This window comes from Dromaius novaehollandiae, chromosome 5, assembly GCF_036370855.1.
Source record: "Dromaius novaehollandiae isolate bDroNov1 chromosome 5, bDroNov1.hap1, whole genome shotgun sequence".
NCBI classification, from domain to species: domain Eukaryota; kingdom Metazoa; phylum Chordata; class Aves; order Casuariiformes; family Dromaiidae; genus Dromaius; species Dromaius novaehollandiae.
In genome coordinates this window covers 66,738,153-66,754,638 of record NC_088102.1, presented here as the reverse complement: position 1 = coordinate 66,754,638, position 16,486 = coordinate 66,738,153, and the positions used below count along the sequence as shown (strand labels likewise).

The following is a 16,486-nucleotide window of genomic DNA, read 5'->3' as shown; positions in this document are numbered from 1 at the left end:
GCAGGCTCTTCCCTCTGTGCCCCCATGGAGGGGCAAGCAGGGATGCCTCTAAGCCATGCAGCCTTTCAGCAGAGAGCTCCTGCATGTGAAAGCCAAGAAACTCTGCAAAAACTGGGGCTCGAGACATGGCCACGGGGAAAATTACTCTCCTCTGGCTCATTAACTCCGGAAAAGACTTTAGCCAGGCCCAGTTTGCCAAAAAAAAAAAAAAAACAAAGAAAAGAAAAAGAAAAAGAAAAAAATCCAATTACTCAGTGACACTGAGACAAGAAGCAGGCTGGTAAGGTATAACCAGAGGACTTAGCTACCTTCCTAACCATTGTCCACCCTTATTAATGGTTAAACACTCTTTCTTTAATTACTTGCTGTTTCTAGCCAATTCAAACTCTTTGAAATGGGAGGGAGAGTGAAGAAGGGAGGGAGTACAACCCCAAAGACCTGCTTGTATCCCTCCAGACACCCGCTTAAAACTGCACCTCAGGTTACCTCTGTGGCATTTGCTTTTTTTTAAGAGATATGTGAATTCAGAAGTATATGAAAGAGCAAGGCCCATAGCCTTGTCTTGAAGGAGGTGGTGTAAATGGATATTTGTGCCTAATTCCCATCCTTCTTACCTATATGGGTTCCCTCCCTTATCTCCATGGTATCTCAGAGCCTCAGTTTTCAGCTTATTTATCCTCACAGTTTCCTGAGATCTTCTTAGAAACTGGGGTCTGACTGACTTGCCCAAAGCCAGCCCAGCCAAGCTTGCCCAAGTCAAGCCTGAGGGAGGCTGAACACTGAAACAGGTTGCCCAGAGAAGTTGTGGAGTCTCCATCCTTGGTGATATTTAAAACTAGACATGGCCCTGGGCAACCTGCTCCAGCTGACCCTGCTTGAGCAGGGGAGGGTTGGACAAGATGGTCTCCAGAGGTCCCTTCACACCCCAGCTATTCTGTGATTCTGTGAAAGCCACACGAGAAATTGGTGGTGGAACAGAAGATTAAGTGGGGGTTTTCACGTACCACATGCCCACCCTGATCACAGTGCTGCGATTCTGCTACCATGGCTTGCAGGTCGCCATCAAGTCCTTCCAGGCACCCCAAATCTAACATCTCTTTGGATTTGTGCCTTGGGCCCCTGCTGTTCTTCTGGCACGTGTGAAGGGAAGCTGTGGCAGGCCCGTACCCACAGAGATGTGCTCGCACAGTTCCTGTGAGCCGGCTATTGCCAACCTTTCCCGTGCGCCCTGCAGGCACCCCTGTGTGGCTCAGCCAGCGTCGCTGGAGCTCCATGGCCACAGGTAACTCTGCCCACAGGCCTGTGCCCCTGTTTTGGCTGCTGAAGTCTGAGTCCTTTACTGAACTGAAACTGCTGAGAGTGAAAGATTTGCTAAACCGAGTATTGTTTTTTTTCCTGTTACAGTCAGATGCTCAGTTAGGATTAAGTTCAGCCCACTGCCTCACTGTCCCTTCCGGCTAATAATCCTAAAGTTATATTTGAACTAGGTATGTGTGAACCTGCTCAGATAGAATAAGACCCGTATCCAGCCTTCACCTGAAACTTGAACCAAACTACACTTGACCCTTCTTTCAAGTTTGAAAAGTTCAGTCAACATTTTTTTCAACTTTCACATTCCTCTGCCCTCCTTGGGATTTGACTGGAGGTAAAGGCACTGAAATACCCTGAGGAATGCTGCCTTGCAGTGTTTCTAACCGTGCTGAAACCAGTCTTTCTGATTCTGGTTAACTCTTAATATTTCCAGGCCAAACAAAGATTTCTGCAAGGTTCAAACAGACCTCCAGGCCAGGATCTTCAAGTGCTATAATTCACAAGTGATAAATCAAAAATCTCCATGCCTACCTCAGTGGCACTAGACCAATTTATATCGACAGAACATTTGGGCCTAGCATTTCTTGCTGTTTGTCTGCACCAAGTAGCTGAACATTCATATTTCACATTAACCAAATGTTAACAGAGCACTTGGCGCTGAATGAAGAGGTTAGCTAGTGGAATTAAAGAACTCCAGGATCTAAACTAGAATTAGACCAAAACAGTTCAGGTATGTTCAGGTCTGATCTCAGAAAAAGAAATGCCGTCACACACTTCCGGACCAGCATTCTTAGCCGAGTTCTGTGAATTTTCCAGACAACTTTGTGTGTGTGTGTGTGTGTGTGTGTGTGTGTGTGTGTGTGTGTGTGTGTTCCCCTCCCCTTACGGTCAGAACATCAGTTTATCAAACGTTGAGCTTTTTCTAGGATGAGATTTTATTTTTTCTTTCCTGATCATCCGTTCATGAAAAATATTGGGATTTTGGTTTTAAGTTCACATTTTGAGAGGGAGGGGAAATGTCACCATTTGAATAGGCTGGAATGACCAGTTCCTGCCAGTTTTCCCTGGCTGTATTTGGCAGCAGCCAAAGCCTTTGCCATGAACCTTACTGGAGGTGAGGTGATGTTGAGCACTTGTGGTGGTTCCTCAGTAAGAGGTGGTCTTGATAACCTGACCACAAGGACAAATCTGAGGTTTTCTGGAAGTTTGTTATTAAACTGCTGAGCTACTTAATTATCTTCATGGCTTCTTCTTCTTTTTTCTCTTTTTCACTGTTTTATCAGGCAGGCAGTCTGATTCACATGAATTAGTTCAGTGAGAAGATGGACTGATAGGAGTTCTCTAGCACGCAGAGACACATCATATGGCATAAATGGGAACTCTTGGGTTGTCTTTCATATTCTGCCCCGATTTACTGCCATATGCTCCTGGATATGCTGCTGTGAGCCTTGTCTTGCAGGGAGAATCACCTGACGCCCCAGTGGGGCCAGGGAGATCGAGGGCATCAGGCTCTCCTGAGGGACGAGCGGCACGCGTCCTCACAGGAACCGCAGAGCAGAGCAACCAAACACCATGTGGGGAGATACTGAGTGCGCTGTGGATAATTAACAACAGCCAAACACACCTCAGCCAGCCAGGACTGCTCAGATGGATTCCCCCTGCCTAACCCTATAATTGAGCAGATCAGTGCTTCCTTGCACTGCAAGAAAATAAATGGTGGGGGGAAGCGGTGGGGAAGGTGGGAGTTCCTGAGTTTAACATCTGTTAATGGAAGATCATTTAATCAGCTGCAAAAACAAGAATCATTTCTCCAGCTTCTCAAACGTGCTCACATGATGTCACAGCTCTTTTGTGTTCCTTAGAGGATGACACCTTGGGAAAGGGAGAGCGGTTTAGTTCCAGGAAGGTCACTGCCTCATAGCACAGGGGCTTGGGAGCCTGAGCCCTGGACTCAACAGCCCTTTACGTGCCCTTCAGATATCCTACCCCAGCCTTCAGCCCTCCTTCCCCACCATGTCAGTAGAAGAACGAATCAACCAGAGTCTCATAAAAGAAAGTAAGAAATAAAATGCATGTAAGGATTATACTAAAGCCCCGTGCCCTAAAGGAAAAAGGGAAGTGCTGATTGATACCATTTCTGTGGTGAGGCCGTGCATCTGGATGGATGCTGTGTACAGCAGGACCCTTGTCTTAGTTGAGCAAGAGCTGAAAAGGTTAACTGTTGGATATGAAAGCAGCAGTGCTGCCAGTGGGATAGAAATAGCACCATGTGCAACAGCTCTGCCCCAGGCAAAGAACAGACAAATCCCTAAGGATGCCCCTTTGCTTCCTTGCTGGCTGTTCCTAGTTCTCAGCTGGAAGAGGGTGCATCCCGAGCTGATCTTCACCCTGAAAGCAGCAGCCGCACCTCTGACTTCCTCCACACTGTGAAACCAAATGAAAACTGTCCATTGCCTGGTTGCACTCACAGAAGGTGTCTCGTCTGGACCTCACTGGCTTGTTCATCCACCTCCAGAGGGACATCACAAACGGAGCAGGGTTTGTTCCTTATCTCCTCTCATCCAGTTGCTCTTTATTCCCCTCCTGCTTGAAGGCTCTTCTCTCCGTGTGACTGCCTAGGCTGGTTGTCGGCACCTCCAGTTTAGCCTTGGTGCGCAGCGGGTAGTGGGAGTGGAGTTCATCTCTGAGCCATGCTGTCACGAGTGGTGTAGGGCAGCACCTTTCTTCCAGCAGATACCTTCCAGCCTCAAAACCTCACTGTCTAAATCTACAGATCTGTGACCCTAAGCAGTGCTCTTCCTTGACTCTGGTACCTTTGACGAGACTATGGGCTAGTTTAGCTAGTAAAGAATGTTTCTAACATTACTAATGTGAAGAAACAAAGACTGAACAAACCAAAATATAGCAAGTGCCCAGTTGCCTCTTTATCTGGCTGTGTTTTATTTGCACAAGCTGAAGAACTTCATGGTGCCGGGAGGAATGTGATAGAAGTCCTTTGTCTGACAAATTATTTTGGCCCAGTCTTCCCTGGGGAGAGAGGGCATTAGACCAGGAGCTGGCAGGCATGGGTTCTGCTCTGAGCTCTGGCACTGACCTGCTGAGTGACCTTGGACAACTCACTTCACCTCCCCTGAGCTTCTGTTTCCTCTCCTATCCTTTGTCTGGCTTGTTTATTTAGACTGTCAACTCCTAGAGAAAGGAATTCAGTCTCTCTGGCTGTTTGCAGATTGCATAGCATGATGGGAGCCCAATCAGACTTGCTCCTGGGGGGCACTACAGTAAAAATTAATAATCATGATAAAAACTAGCATTTAATAAACAATTGGATGCAAGTTCTTAACTATTAACACTGAATTAAGTGCCATATTTGAATTACCAAGACATTGCTGGCAATTCAGAGCACTTGCCCAGGGGCAGTGACTTGTTTTCTTCTTTTCTGTGGCCACACTGAAGGACCTATCTACCACTCCTATGGATTTTGGCATCATCTTCTCTGCTGCCCAGCTGTACAGTGGGAGGAATGGGAAGCATCTGCCAGAGAAAGGGAGAGTTTGTTAGAGGTAATGAAGAAGGCTCCATTTGGATTCCTCCCCCTCTTGAACATCTGGCCAGATAACAGTTCTTCCGAGAAAGATTTAAAGAGCAGGGGAGGCCTCCTGGAAAGGGCAGAGAAACACTCAGCTCAGAGACCGTTCAGAGCTGAGGGGCAGAAAGGCTCGGAAATGACTAGGAGGATAACACAGCCCATCACCTGTAGGTCAGGGGGGAGGGATAAAGCTAAGGCCAGCAAAAAATGAGGGGCTGATTCTGTTCTGGTGAAAAGAGGCGAGTCTCGATCGCAGCAGGAACAGCCCTGTCTTCTAAACACACAATGCTGAGTGTCTGAGCAGGGGATGTGATGGGTTACTGCCAGCTTTGTAGAGAGGGAGGCTGCTGAGTATCTCCCAGGAGGGAAGCATGAAGTAATAGAGCTCGGATCATGCTCTAATGCTGGTGATTGGGGAATGTGGGGAGATGCCGACAGGCAGGTGTGTATCTCAGGTGGGTTGTGTGACTCCTGGGGTAGACCTCTCTCTCTCCACTGCCCATAGAGGGAGCATGGACAAATAGTTTACACATGATGTTGCCTCTAGATGGCTAAACGTAGGTGAGATGAATCTAGCTGTAAGGCCAGATACTCAGCTGCCACCTTTAGGCGAGTGCTACAGGCTTGAAATCCATTTAACCCTACGAGTGATACCAAGAGATGTAACAGGAGATTTGTCGCTGGCTCTTTGTGGCCATGGAGGAGACACCATTCTTGCCCATTCATTTCCCCTGTGTGCTGCAATGCCCGTATCAGGCCTGTCACTGTTCGTCAGCGCGCTGTTCCTCCCACCGTGTGTGACCCGCTGTGAGCATGCAAGGACATCAGGATATGACAAGAAACACATCGCTTATGCTACAGGCCATTCCTCAGCAAGAACTAAGGGCCGGTTGTTCCTGTAATGTGCTATAGGCCACTTTCAAAAAGCAGAAAAGCAGCCACTCTTCTGGCTGTGGCCTGAGCTGGTAACTTCCACTCATGCATTCATCTGCTTTTAAGGCCACTGAGGTCTTGGAAGAGGCAATGCCACAGGCCTGGCATTGGCTTTCTCAGGCTGGTGTGCTTTTCCCGGTGGAGGGGTCTGTTGGGAGTACTGTGAGAAGCAGGCTCTGCAGCGATGCTTTTTGATTGACAGGACTGGAGGGCACACACTGCCTGTTGTTAGGGGAAAAAAACTAAACAAACCATTAAGCAATCCACTAGAGGCCAATATAGGATTGTTGCATCCAGTGTTTTTCTGCGGTGCCTTGCCCTCTGCGATCTCGAACACGCTGGCTTTCCATGGCTCCGCTGGCAAAGGCCCTTTCCCGCATGTGCCAGGCTGGCTGGCCAGTGCTGGGGGAGGCTGGCCTATCTACTCAGGTCCTTCTGGGGACTGAGGTGCTTTTCCTCTCTACCGCTGAGAAAATGCTTGCAGAGGTGACTTAGAGGCATCCTTTCAAGGGACTTGGAGAGATGCACGGAGGCCACTTACGTTGTTCTCTGTCATGTAAAAGTGAGAGCAGCCCTGGGGGTGACTTGGTCCCTGCGATGTGAGCGCTCAGTGTAGTCTTTCCCACCCCGGCAAAATCTAGGAGTGGGGAGAGGCTCTTTCCTGTCTCCAAATGCATCGCGTAGCATGAGGCAAGCACAGGCATAGGCAGGACTGTCTAAGAGAAGAGAGTCCACCTGTGCTTAATTCCCTTCTCCCCTCTCTGGGATCTCACTTCAACAGGAGCTCAAGGATTTCAGGAGCGGGAAGAGCCCACGTGGATGAGCAATGTTCAGGTGCAGGGTGGGCTGGAGCACGGGTCCCTTTGTGCAGGACAGTCGAGGGGCTTTACAGACCTACGTTTCAGCATCTTAGCCAGTTCACTGCACACCCAGAGACTGTGACCACGTAAAACAGGTTAAGGGCAGTGGCTGCATACTTAAATATAGCAAAAGAAGAGAAAAATCTGTTTTTAAGAGCTTGCAGGTTGCTGTTAAGCAGCTGCTCCTTTCCGTGGCAGTCGCTGGTGCTCGGAGACCACTGCAGACACGCAGTTGCCAGGGTCTGAAGGGCGAAATTCCTGCGTCTCAGTCTCCAAATTCCTCAAATAAGTCCCTCCAATTCTTATGTTTTCATAAAGACATGGCCTGCTGCCGGGTGACCTGGAAGAGGCATCGTAGTGCTTTGTCAGCACACTCGCCTCACTGCAGAAGCTGAGGACCAGATTGTCCTATTAATCATTTAAAAAGTGGGGAGGATAAAATAAAAATAAAAAGCGCAGTTCTGGCTAATTGTAGGGAAAAAAATCAGGTCAGAGTTCATTTTTCTCTCCGCTGCTGCTTCACAGTTCACTGGCTGACAAGGAAAGCAAGATAACAAGGGACGGGAGATAGTTCAGGGAACAACCGCCTGCTCCCGAGGAGAAGCGGGGGAGCTCAGGTTTCCGACACGGATGGCGAGGGGGCCGTGCTGGCTGCCGACCCCAGGATTTGGCGAAGGGGATCCTGCTAGCTATTCCATGAGGGAGTGGAGCGTTTTGGACACGGCGCGTATGGATCACAGGGGAACTGTCTCATTTGTTACCACCCCATAAACATACTCCCATCCGTGCTTCTTGCGGGGAAATCTGAGGGGGGAGTAACTGTGAACCGCCCAGAGCCAGCAGTCAAGCAGCATTTCCAGCGGAGCCATTTGATTCAGTCTCAGCCTCAGGGTTTATCTGCCCTCTCTCTTTTTTTAAACATCTACGTGAAGGTATGGACTTGAGGTGAGAGCACAGCCGTGATGCATCTTCCTGCTCTCACCCCGGGAATAGGATATGGCAAAGTTTGCAAAACAAGCCTTCGCTCCCTCTCTCCCCTATGACCGTTTCTGGTACAAGAGGCGACTGCTGAAGTAACCGAGACCTCCTCAGAAGCGTGAGATCCAGAGTCATTCATTTTATGGGGCCCTCCTGTGAGGGTGAGGGATTTCTTGCCCTGACTCCTGCTGGGGAAAGGCTCCCCCAGCCAGAATGTGAAATACAATACAGCACGGGCTCTGACAGTCAAACTGGGTTATTTGAGGAGAGCTGCTTACACGAGGCCTACACAGCACAATCCCAACAGTAATTACGCAGGCTTGCACCATTCGGACTAGTTAAGCGCTAACTCTGGCCTGAAATTACAGAGCTTCAGAGCAAAGCGAATGTGCTGATTTTAGGGATGTAGAGAGAGGAATGGGGTCAACAAAAAGGATCACAACCAGATGCTATTTGTTTATCTAGGATCTCTCATCTGTAGGAGATATATTGGAGGAGCCACAGGCATGAGGGCATTTACTTCTGCACACAGGAGCAATGGACTATGGCAGGTGGCTTGGGAAGTTCTTCAGCAATGGCACTCACAGCAATTCTAGTGCTAATACTAGTGTTAAGCTTTCTGCTGAAGAAAACGAAATGATAGATAAAACTCCTGGGTCAATAATGCAATGTGCACCAAAATCACTAGGACTGTGTTAACGAGGCAGGAGAGTTTCAAGAGGGTATGAGCTAATAGTGCTAGCAAAATATCGCAGGAATAGCCTCTAGATTGCTACAGGCAGACAGGCCTATTTGATGCTTGGTTTACACAGGCAGTTCACCATCACTTAGTGATGTCCTTACCAAGTCTAAAACTTCTGATTGCAATTCAGTGCAGGTTTTGGAAAGTCATTTCTGCTTTAATTTCAGTCCAGAAGTGGGAAACTTGACCTCAGGCATCCTCTACTTGTCTCAGCTAACTTCAGGTGTCTCCTGCGTAGGTCTTTACGAATGAGCTAGGCATCTAAAATTCCATTATGATCGCAGGTGATCTAGTCAACACAAAGGAGTTTGCAGAGTGATTCATGTCATCCTAAAGCAGAAGCCTCTCTCTGGTCGGATGAATTGTCCCATAACTCCCTGGCTACAGCGGGGACCTGGACATCTGGCTCACCTGTAGGCACCTGTACTGTAGACATATAAAGTGAGGTGAGATGAGCTGCACCCCCGTGATGACAGTAACATTAGAAGGTAGCTGTCCTCCTCCATGTGGAGAATAGCTGTGTCTGAGAGACCACTGCTCTGTCATCACCACTGCTAGATTTGGCCAATACAGGAGTGATGTCCCACATCATAAGTGCAGGGACTGTGTTCAGAAATGGAGGATCTCTCCCAAGGCAGACTCTGTCAGTGAAGCAAGACTTCGCTCTCAGACCATGGAGAGTGTCAGGGTGAGATCTGAATTTCTTCTGGCATGTTTTTAGCAGCACATGTGGAAAGAAGGACGTGGACATTGGACACCAAGTACAACGGTTCAGAACAGGAATCTACAGAAGGAGCCAGGGCACTTTTTAGAGCATCATTCAGTTGGAGTGTGGGGAGACATCCTGGCAGACACACTGGCAGTCTACGGAGCTGAAACTGTAAATTCTGACAAAATGAGGAACGGAGCCGTCTCTCCTGGGCACTCTGACAGGCCACCTCTGGAGGCTGAGTACTAAAAAGGTTGAGAACATGCTCCCTGGTGGGTTATATGCAGGTGTTGGCCAACAACTTGGGAAAGCTCTGACGAGGAAGAAAGTGGAAGATTGCTTACGCTTCTCCCATTTCACTTTCACAAACCCCAGATTTTCCCAGCACATGCCTCCATCTGCCTGCATCCTTGCTGTTCTTCTCTTTACCCTTGACTGGGTGTGCACTATGAGGGAGGGAAGATGGGAAGATGCAGTCTAAGCCTAGACCTGAAAGTGTGCTGAGAACATTTGACTTAGTGCTCTACCTGGGGTAAGATCGAGGGGATGTGAACAGAGCAGAGGTTACAGGGGGATAAACTGAGCAGCAGCAGGAGCTGAAGAAGGGAGAAAGTGAATGCCATGAGTATCCAAACTATTTTGGCCAGTCTGTCCCCTGGACCGACAGGGGCTTTGTAACAAGCAAGCAGAGGAGGGAAGAGACAAGGAAAGGGACTCAGTTAACATCAGTGCACCTCAAAAGAAAAAAAATCACAATCAGTGAGGAAGTATCCACTTGCTGTAGTGAAAGGGGCCTCTCCCCTCTGCCTCCCCACATGCATCACCAAGCCTGCTAAAGCAAGCAATGCTGTGTGCATTCTCCCCACATCCCTTTGCAAAGACTCCTTCTATCTGCTTTTGGATGCCAGCAGTTATTCAATAGCCTGTGCTAGGAAGGTCAGGCAGGTGGTCATAACAGCCCCTCCTGGCTTGTGGATCTGTGTCTGTGCCAGGCATCGGGCTGTCTGGCCTCAGAAGAGCTATCTGGAAGGGGGTGCATAAAGGTAGGCTCAAAAACCTACCTGAAAAAATCCTGAAAGGCTTTTTCTTCCGCAATCGAGCTTGTGCAGAACAGGCAGAGTTCACAGAGGGAGCATGAGGCGAGAGAGATGTCGTTATTCCCCTGTGAGAGATCAGCCCATCTCCTGAAGGCCACAAAAGTCCTCATCAGATGCTACAGAAATACGAACAACCCCTAGCACAGCCGGTTCCACAGCGCTCCAAAACACAAAATAACTTCATGGTAAGATGTGTGGGAAGGAACAGTGTATGACTACTCGTGCTACAAGGGCTGAGCATAGGGATATAAACATCTCCAAAGATGACGTCCTCCCACTCCACAGGACAGACTGCCCATCCCTATTCTTTCCAATGCTTTTCTCCCTCTTGCAGGATAATTCCTAATCTGCTTTGCCATGGAAGTAATAACATGTCACTTCTCCTTTTTTTGGCTGGGACATCAATAAGAACCTTTCTCAATTTAGACATAAAGGACGAGAAAGAAAACAGTCTTGTTTTCAGTAAGACAGGGTCTCTTTCTATGTTGCTCAATTGTCCATTTGCACAAGACTTTCTGGCCTCGTAGTATCCTGTTTCCCTGGAGAGTACCATCAACATGGGGAGGCGAGGGGGTGTTGGAAGGTAGCCTGAGGATAACAGGCGTTATAAAGAGGAATTTTTTTCCCTGCTGTTTTTGTTTGTTTTACCACAGAGGCTCAGAGGAGCTGGCCAACAGCCTCACACAGCAGGTGCTGCCTGGGAATGCAAGGGGAGCAAAATTCCTACTAAATGGAAGCATTATTTGACACCACTGCCTTTCGCAATCTTTTTCTTTTGTTTCAGACGAACTCCAAGGCCTCCCGGGCTTTGCGGTCAAAGCTGCGTTGGACTCTTCTGCAGGGGAGGAAAGGGAAGTAGTAAGGGTGTCCCCAAACACACCAAAGACTTGGGTGACTGAGGCAGAGCCTTCTGGAAACAATACTGCTGGGTTCCCACAGAAGTAGCAAGAGGGCAAAAGAAAAATCCCTTTTGGCTCCCTCACAGCAGCTTTATACCCTTTTTTGTTTGTTTTTTCTGAATGGGAGGTTGGGCCTGAACACCCTCCTCAAAGTGCCTTTGACATTTGGAGACCTTTGAGCCTAGATCCACAGGGACAGGTCACAGCTCTGCCCAGCCCTCCTGTTTCTCCCTCGTGACTCTTGCAAGACTGGAGGAGAGAGAAAGTATGGCGTTAGAAAGCAGAAGCTAATTCCTTCCTTCACCAGATGCTTCCCATGTGGCGAAGTCATTCAGCTTCTCTTTCTCGTTTGTACCTCTGTTCCCTGCCTGTAAAAGCAGCAGGAGCCATGTGGGGCTCGTATATTAGCAACGTGGGATGTGCAGCTATTTCATAAATGATGGATCTGTAGAAATACCCAGAAAAAAGGAAGCCAGAATTTTCCAGAAATGACAGGCTTTGCCATGGACTTCAAGTCCAATATTGTTTTACAAGCAAACAAGCCATTGCTGTCCAAATGCTCTCCTCATACCAGCAGAAATGAGGTCTCAGAGAAAAACTTGTTTTTGCAAGCCTTGTATTTTGATACCTTCAGTTCATGAAACGAACCAGAAAAAGCACCCAGTGATAGTTAATTTTAAGAAGCGCATGAACATAGAGTTAACTGGCCTTGTCTGCAGTGGTCAAGTGCATTTGTCTTGCAATTTTGCTTGAGCTAAGGGACAGCCAATTTGCTTTGCTCTGCACCTCGCGTGCTGGGGTTGTTCTCTCTGACAGAGCCTCAAAGTGCTCTTAGGAGGCCAGGGCTGTTAATAATAAATGGTATTCTTCCTCAAGCCTCGTTCTGTAATTCCCAGGAAGCCAGCAGTCCCTTCTACCCCAGCTTGGATGCTGTTACACATCTCAGTATGAAATACAGCCACATTCCTTAGCTCTAATTCTTTACAGTCACGTGGAAAGGATGCCGAGTGAGATTGCACAACTAATTTCAAAGCTGGCAAGTACAACTTGATGGTGCGAGACACAGCTCTATCTCCACATCGGGAAAGGGATGGGGAGATGGTAATGTTGTACAGCGCACCTGTGCAGCAGCTCTTTGCCAAGGTTTGCCAGAGCCCTCGTTTCAGTGAGAAATGTCAGTTTGTGCTTTTCATCAGCAAATTCAATTTCTGTTAATTTTTCTAAATGAAAGTGTTTTGAAAAATGTTTTTTAAAATATCACAAGTTCTCACACCAACATTTTCTGAAAGTCAAATTCCTGTTCCCTTATTTGGAGCAATGTTGTCTGTATTATTTAAGTACAAATAATAATGCAAGTAACTCTGCAGTAAGTTTTTAGGTAGCCCGAACTGCAGTAAAGTATCCAGTGACATGAGCCATGTCTCCCATTTTCTTTTTCTTTAGGTAGTTGACTCACAGATGCTTTGATACTTCAGCCTTTCATCCAGATGACGGGCAGAAAAAAATCCAAAGTTTGAAGAATTTTTGTTTGCCAGGCCATTCTGCTCATTTATAGAGTGAAGAATGGTACAGAACTGATTGCTGGATGTGAAGTCAAAGAAAAGCACAATTTCTATTCATGTGAGTTCCAAATCAAGTAAAAAGTGATGGAGTCTCTAACTTTTGATAAGTTCCCGTCCCCATATCTTGATATGACCAGAGCTGGATGTTTTTCTGGAAGATTGAGCAAAGCTCCTGGGCTCAGTGCTGGGCTAATTGGCTGCAATTGAATGGCTTTGGAATATAGGAAGTCGTACCAGATGTTCTCATGGTTTCTTCTGGCCTTAAACCCTGTGAATCTATGAATGAGTTTCTGAATCTGTGAAATCCCAAGTCCTAAGAATACAAACATATGAGTAGAGTTATATTTCTGGCCTCCAGATCAGAAGAAAGATATTAAATGTGCATTGTTGCGATAAATCAAAGAAGCAGCTAAATCTGAGCAGTAATAAAAGTTGACTGCAGATCTTTGTGCAGAAATTGGTCATATGTCATGTCAGGACAAGGTTCAGGGAAGTGATTTCTCAACAACTGAAATGACTGCTTTTTGGAACAGCTCCTTCCAAGCCCTGTGGTGGAGATCCTGCTCCGGACTTGGTCCTCAGTACCACACAGGAGCTCCTTTGACAAGGGATGATCAGTGCCTCACCGAACACTGTTGACCACAAAGTAGTTAAGATGGGCATCCCTGCATGAAAACAAGCAGTGCGACATTCAAGTTTAGAAAAAGGGGTTTTGTTTTGCTGGGTTTCTTTAAGGGGAAGCTCATCAAAACTGAGGAAATTAAAATCTGTAGTCAGCAAGAAAGCTACAGAGCCATGGTCTAAGCACAGTCACACCAAGCGTGTGTCCACCCACTCCCCTCCTCTCCTGCTTACCCCTGAAAAAAGGAAGAAGAAGAACAACCAAAGGAATGAAGAAATTAGGATGCTTTCCTATCACTTAATGGCATTTTTAAGTAACCTGATTTGTTTCAGCAAGAAGCCTTGAACGTGCTGAAGGGATAAAGCCGCAGAATCGAATTCAGGAGTCCCACTGCTCGGACAATTTGCTGCTGAGCCCTGAGCATCTTTGTTTCCCTCCCTCGCTGCCTCCTTCAGCCTCGTCTCCACATCGGGAAGTCATCGGGGCAGGCAGGAGTCATTTCGGACCATATGCACCTCATCAGCGCAACGCGTCGTGATTTAGTGGGAGCCTGTCAGCGCTCCTGTGGGACGTGCCATCAGCCACCGCGGTGCCAGACTCCCGCCTCCGCGCTGGAGGGTGTCAGAGCCTGGCTCGAGGAGGAGGTTTCGATGGCCACTTTAACGCTGCTCGGGAAACCAAGCAAACCTCCCCCAGTAAATGGAAACCTCGCCTAAATGAAACGGACAGAAAAAAGCATACGCTCACTAAATTCTCCAGCGAAGCATCCTTATTATATAATGCCGAGCTACACGCACCATGTGAAGTACTGCATTTCATTTGCAGCAGGCCCGTTGATATGCTAGCGTCACCACCAATGTCACGCAACGCTGGGCGAAGTAACAAGTATGGCAATATCACCAAGCAATACATAATGCCAATGACAGTGGAACTAATGCAGAGGCGATCATTCTTACATTATTCAACATTTCCAATTGCTTTCTGTTTTAAATGACTATATGATGTAATAATATATAAATACTGTAAGGGAGCGTTTATTTATAGCCATCCTCAGTGTTACCGGTGAAAGTATTAATGCATTTTTCCCACGCTATGCTCATTGACTGCAGTGGAGCAATCCATTTTCAAGGGGCTGTGTCAAAAGAGTGTTTAAGCCATTCCTCAGTCTCGGAAACAGGTGAATGGTTAATGTAGCAGCTTTTAATACAGGAATCAAAAACAGTGAGGGTGAAGAGAGGACATGCCTCGAATGGAAAAAGAGGGTTAAAGCCTCACAAAGCTTTAAAGCCTTACAAAGCCAGCAACTTCTGTTCAGCCTGGAGACTCCTTGGAGCAGTAGGAACTTGCGATGCCAAGCTCCTGGTTAAGCTGTCGGAGTTGTATGTGTCAGTGAGGGGGAAGCAATCCACCTTGGGGCTGGGTCAAATACAGGAGCAAAACTATAGCAAAGGCTGGTTCTGGTCTCAGAAATCTGGAGTGAGGCCATTTGCATGGTCAAGCTTTCTGACACCGTTGGCCTGGATGGAACTGGCTTTCCTTTATGAGCCATCCTTGAGCTTCGTGAGCCATCCTTGAGCTGCCCATGGCATCCTGATGATTCTTCTCTTCACTGAGGACCAGCTGGAGCTGCCCCCCTCCCAAGTCCCTGCTATCCCTGCAGCTTTATGCTGGCCCGGAAAGAGCTGCTTTTCAGAAATTCAGCTGGTACCTGTATTTCCCCCTTTTGGGGTATAAGCTTTCCCTGCATTTGCATTTACTCACCCATGCAGTCATCACACTCTCCATATCATGGCTCTCCATTAATGGCTCTTCAAGCAGGGACACCATGGGGAGGCTCGTCAGGAAAATGTCAGAACGTCTCCACCCGGTTTAGGGCTGCCCCATCCATCTCTCTTACAATTTACCTCTCCGAGAGCGTCCAAATCCCGTGCATCCGTGGGGGTTGTAGCATGAGGTGGAGCAGGAGATGGGGCATCCCCTTTCTGCTCAGACGTGACAGCGGGAGTGGAGGCACCGTCTTGCCCAGCATTGGCATGCAGCGAGGAAGCGAAGGAACCTGCCTGTTTCACAACAACTGGAGCTGCACTGTAAACAGCCTTCATCACACACGGAGGTCCACTTAGAGCAGGGCGAACACCAGAAAAATAGTATTTACAAGTACTCCCTCAAATAAAAACCATGAGTTTGCTTTGGCAGCAGCACTCATCCTCCTAATGATTGCTTCTGGCAAATGATTAGGCAGGTACAACAATATTTACTGAAATATTCATGGGACGGGGACGTGTTGCAGATACGTGTGTAAATACGAGCTGACTGATGAGCACTTGTGCAAAACTGTATTCGTGAGAGTGTTGCGGAGAGGGGTTTGCATAACTGTTTTGAAGGCTGGTTGTGGGTTTGGGACTCCTTGAATCAAAGCAGAGAAACTCCGCCACGCGTTGGAGGTAAACAGTGGCACACACACGAGCTCACAAAGAGAGCACAAATGAAAAAAAAACGGGCAAATAACAAATACTTGAATGGCAGTCAGGCTGCGTAGCTTACAAGCAACCCAAAGACTGCGAAACGGCCGCAGAAACCATTCACGTAATAACTGAATGTCAAGCAGATTTGCAGAGCTCCTGCAGCATTTGCAAATAGAGGCCCAAGTTCAGCGCAATTCACTTGGAGCGATTCATATGATCAGAATTAGGCAAGTGTGTAAATATCTGCCTGAAACGAGGCCAGGCGAGGGGACTGCAGTTGCCTGCTTAATTGAGTTTTGTGCGTAGTTGTCCAGCTCTGTTTCCTCAGGGATCGAAGCATGAGGCAGATGATTGACTTGTACTGAAAGAATTAAGGATCGGTATTGCGTGAAGAGGAACGGCAGCCGGCGAGCTGGGTGGGTTAGCACGTTGGATAGCTGTCCGAGCGCGTGTCCATACGGGTATCCATGCCGGCTCGCTCTCAATAGGTGGCACCTATGAGCAAGGACCGAAGGCAGGGCCCGGAGAGGCGCGCGCCTACGCCGAGGGGCGCTTGGTCCTGTCGGAAAACGCCCGCTCGCACTTTTCCTGACACAGTTGGAGACCCAGCCGTCTGCTGGCTGTAATCACTGCGTCAGCATGTGAAAGCAATTGCCATGGCTGGAAAGAGCTGGGTTCTGTTTTGTTTGCCTTGTTTGCCTTGTTCATTTCCTACAAATGCA

The 16,486-nt window shown here is 47.9% G+C and overlaps 1 long non-coding RNA gene across 1 annotated transcript in view; it reads left to right on the top strand.

The window, feature by feature from the left end:
- LOC135328537 (uncharacterized) overlaps window positions 1-16,486 on the top strand; it is a 209,936-nt gene that overhangs the window by 182,594 nt on the left and 10,856 nt on the right. The window contains exon 9 of the long non-coding RNA XR_010389535.1: window positions 11,001-16,180. This is a non-coding gene — a long non-coding RNA (uncharacterized LOC135328537). The remainder of the gene's footprint in view (window positions 1-11,000; window positions 16,181-16,486) is intronic.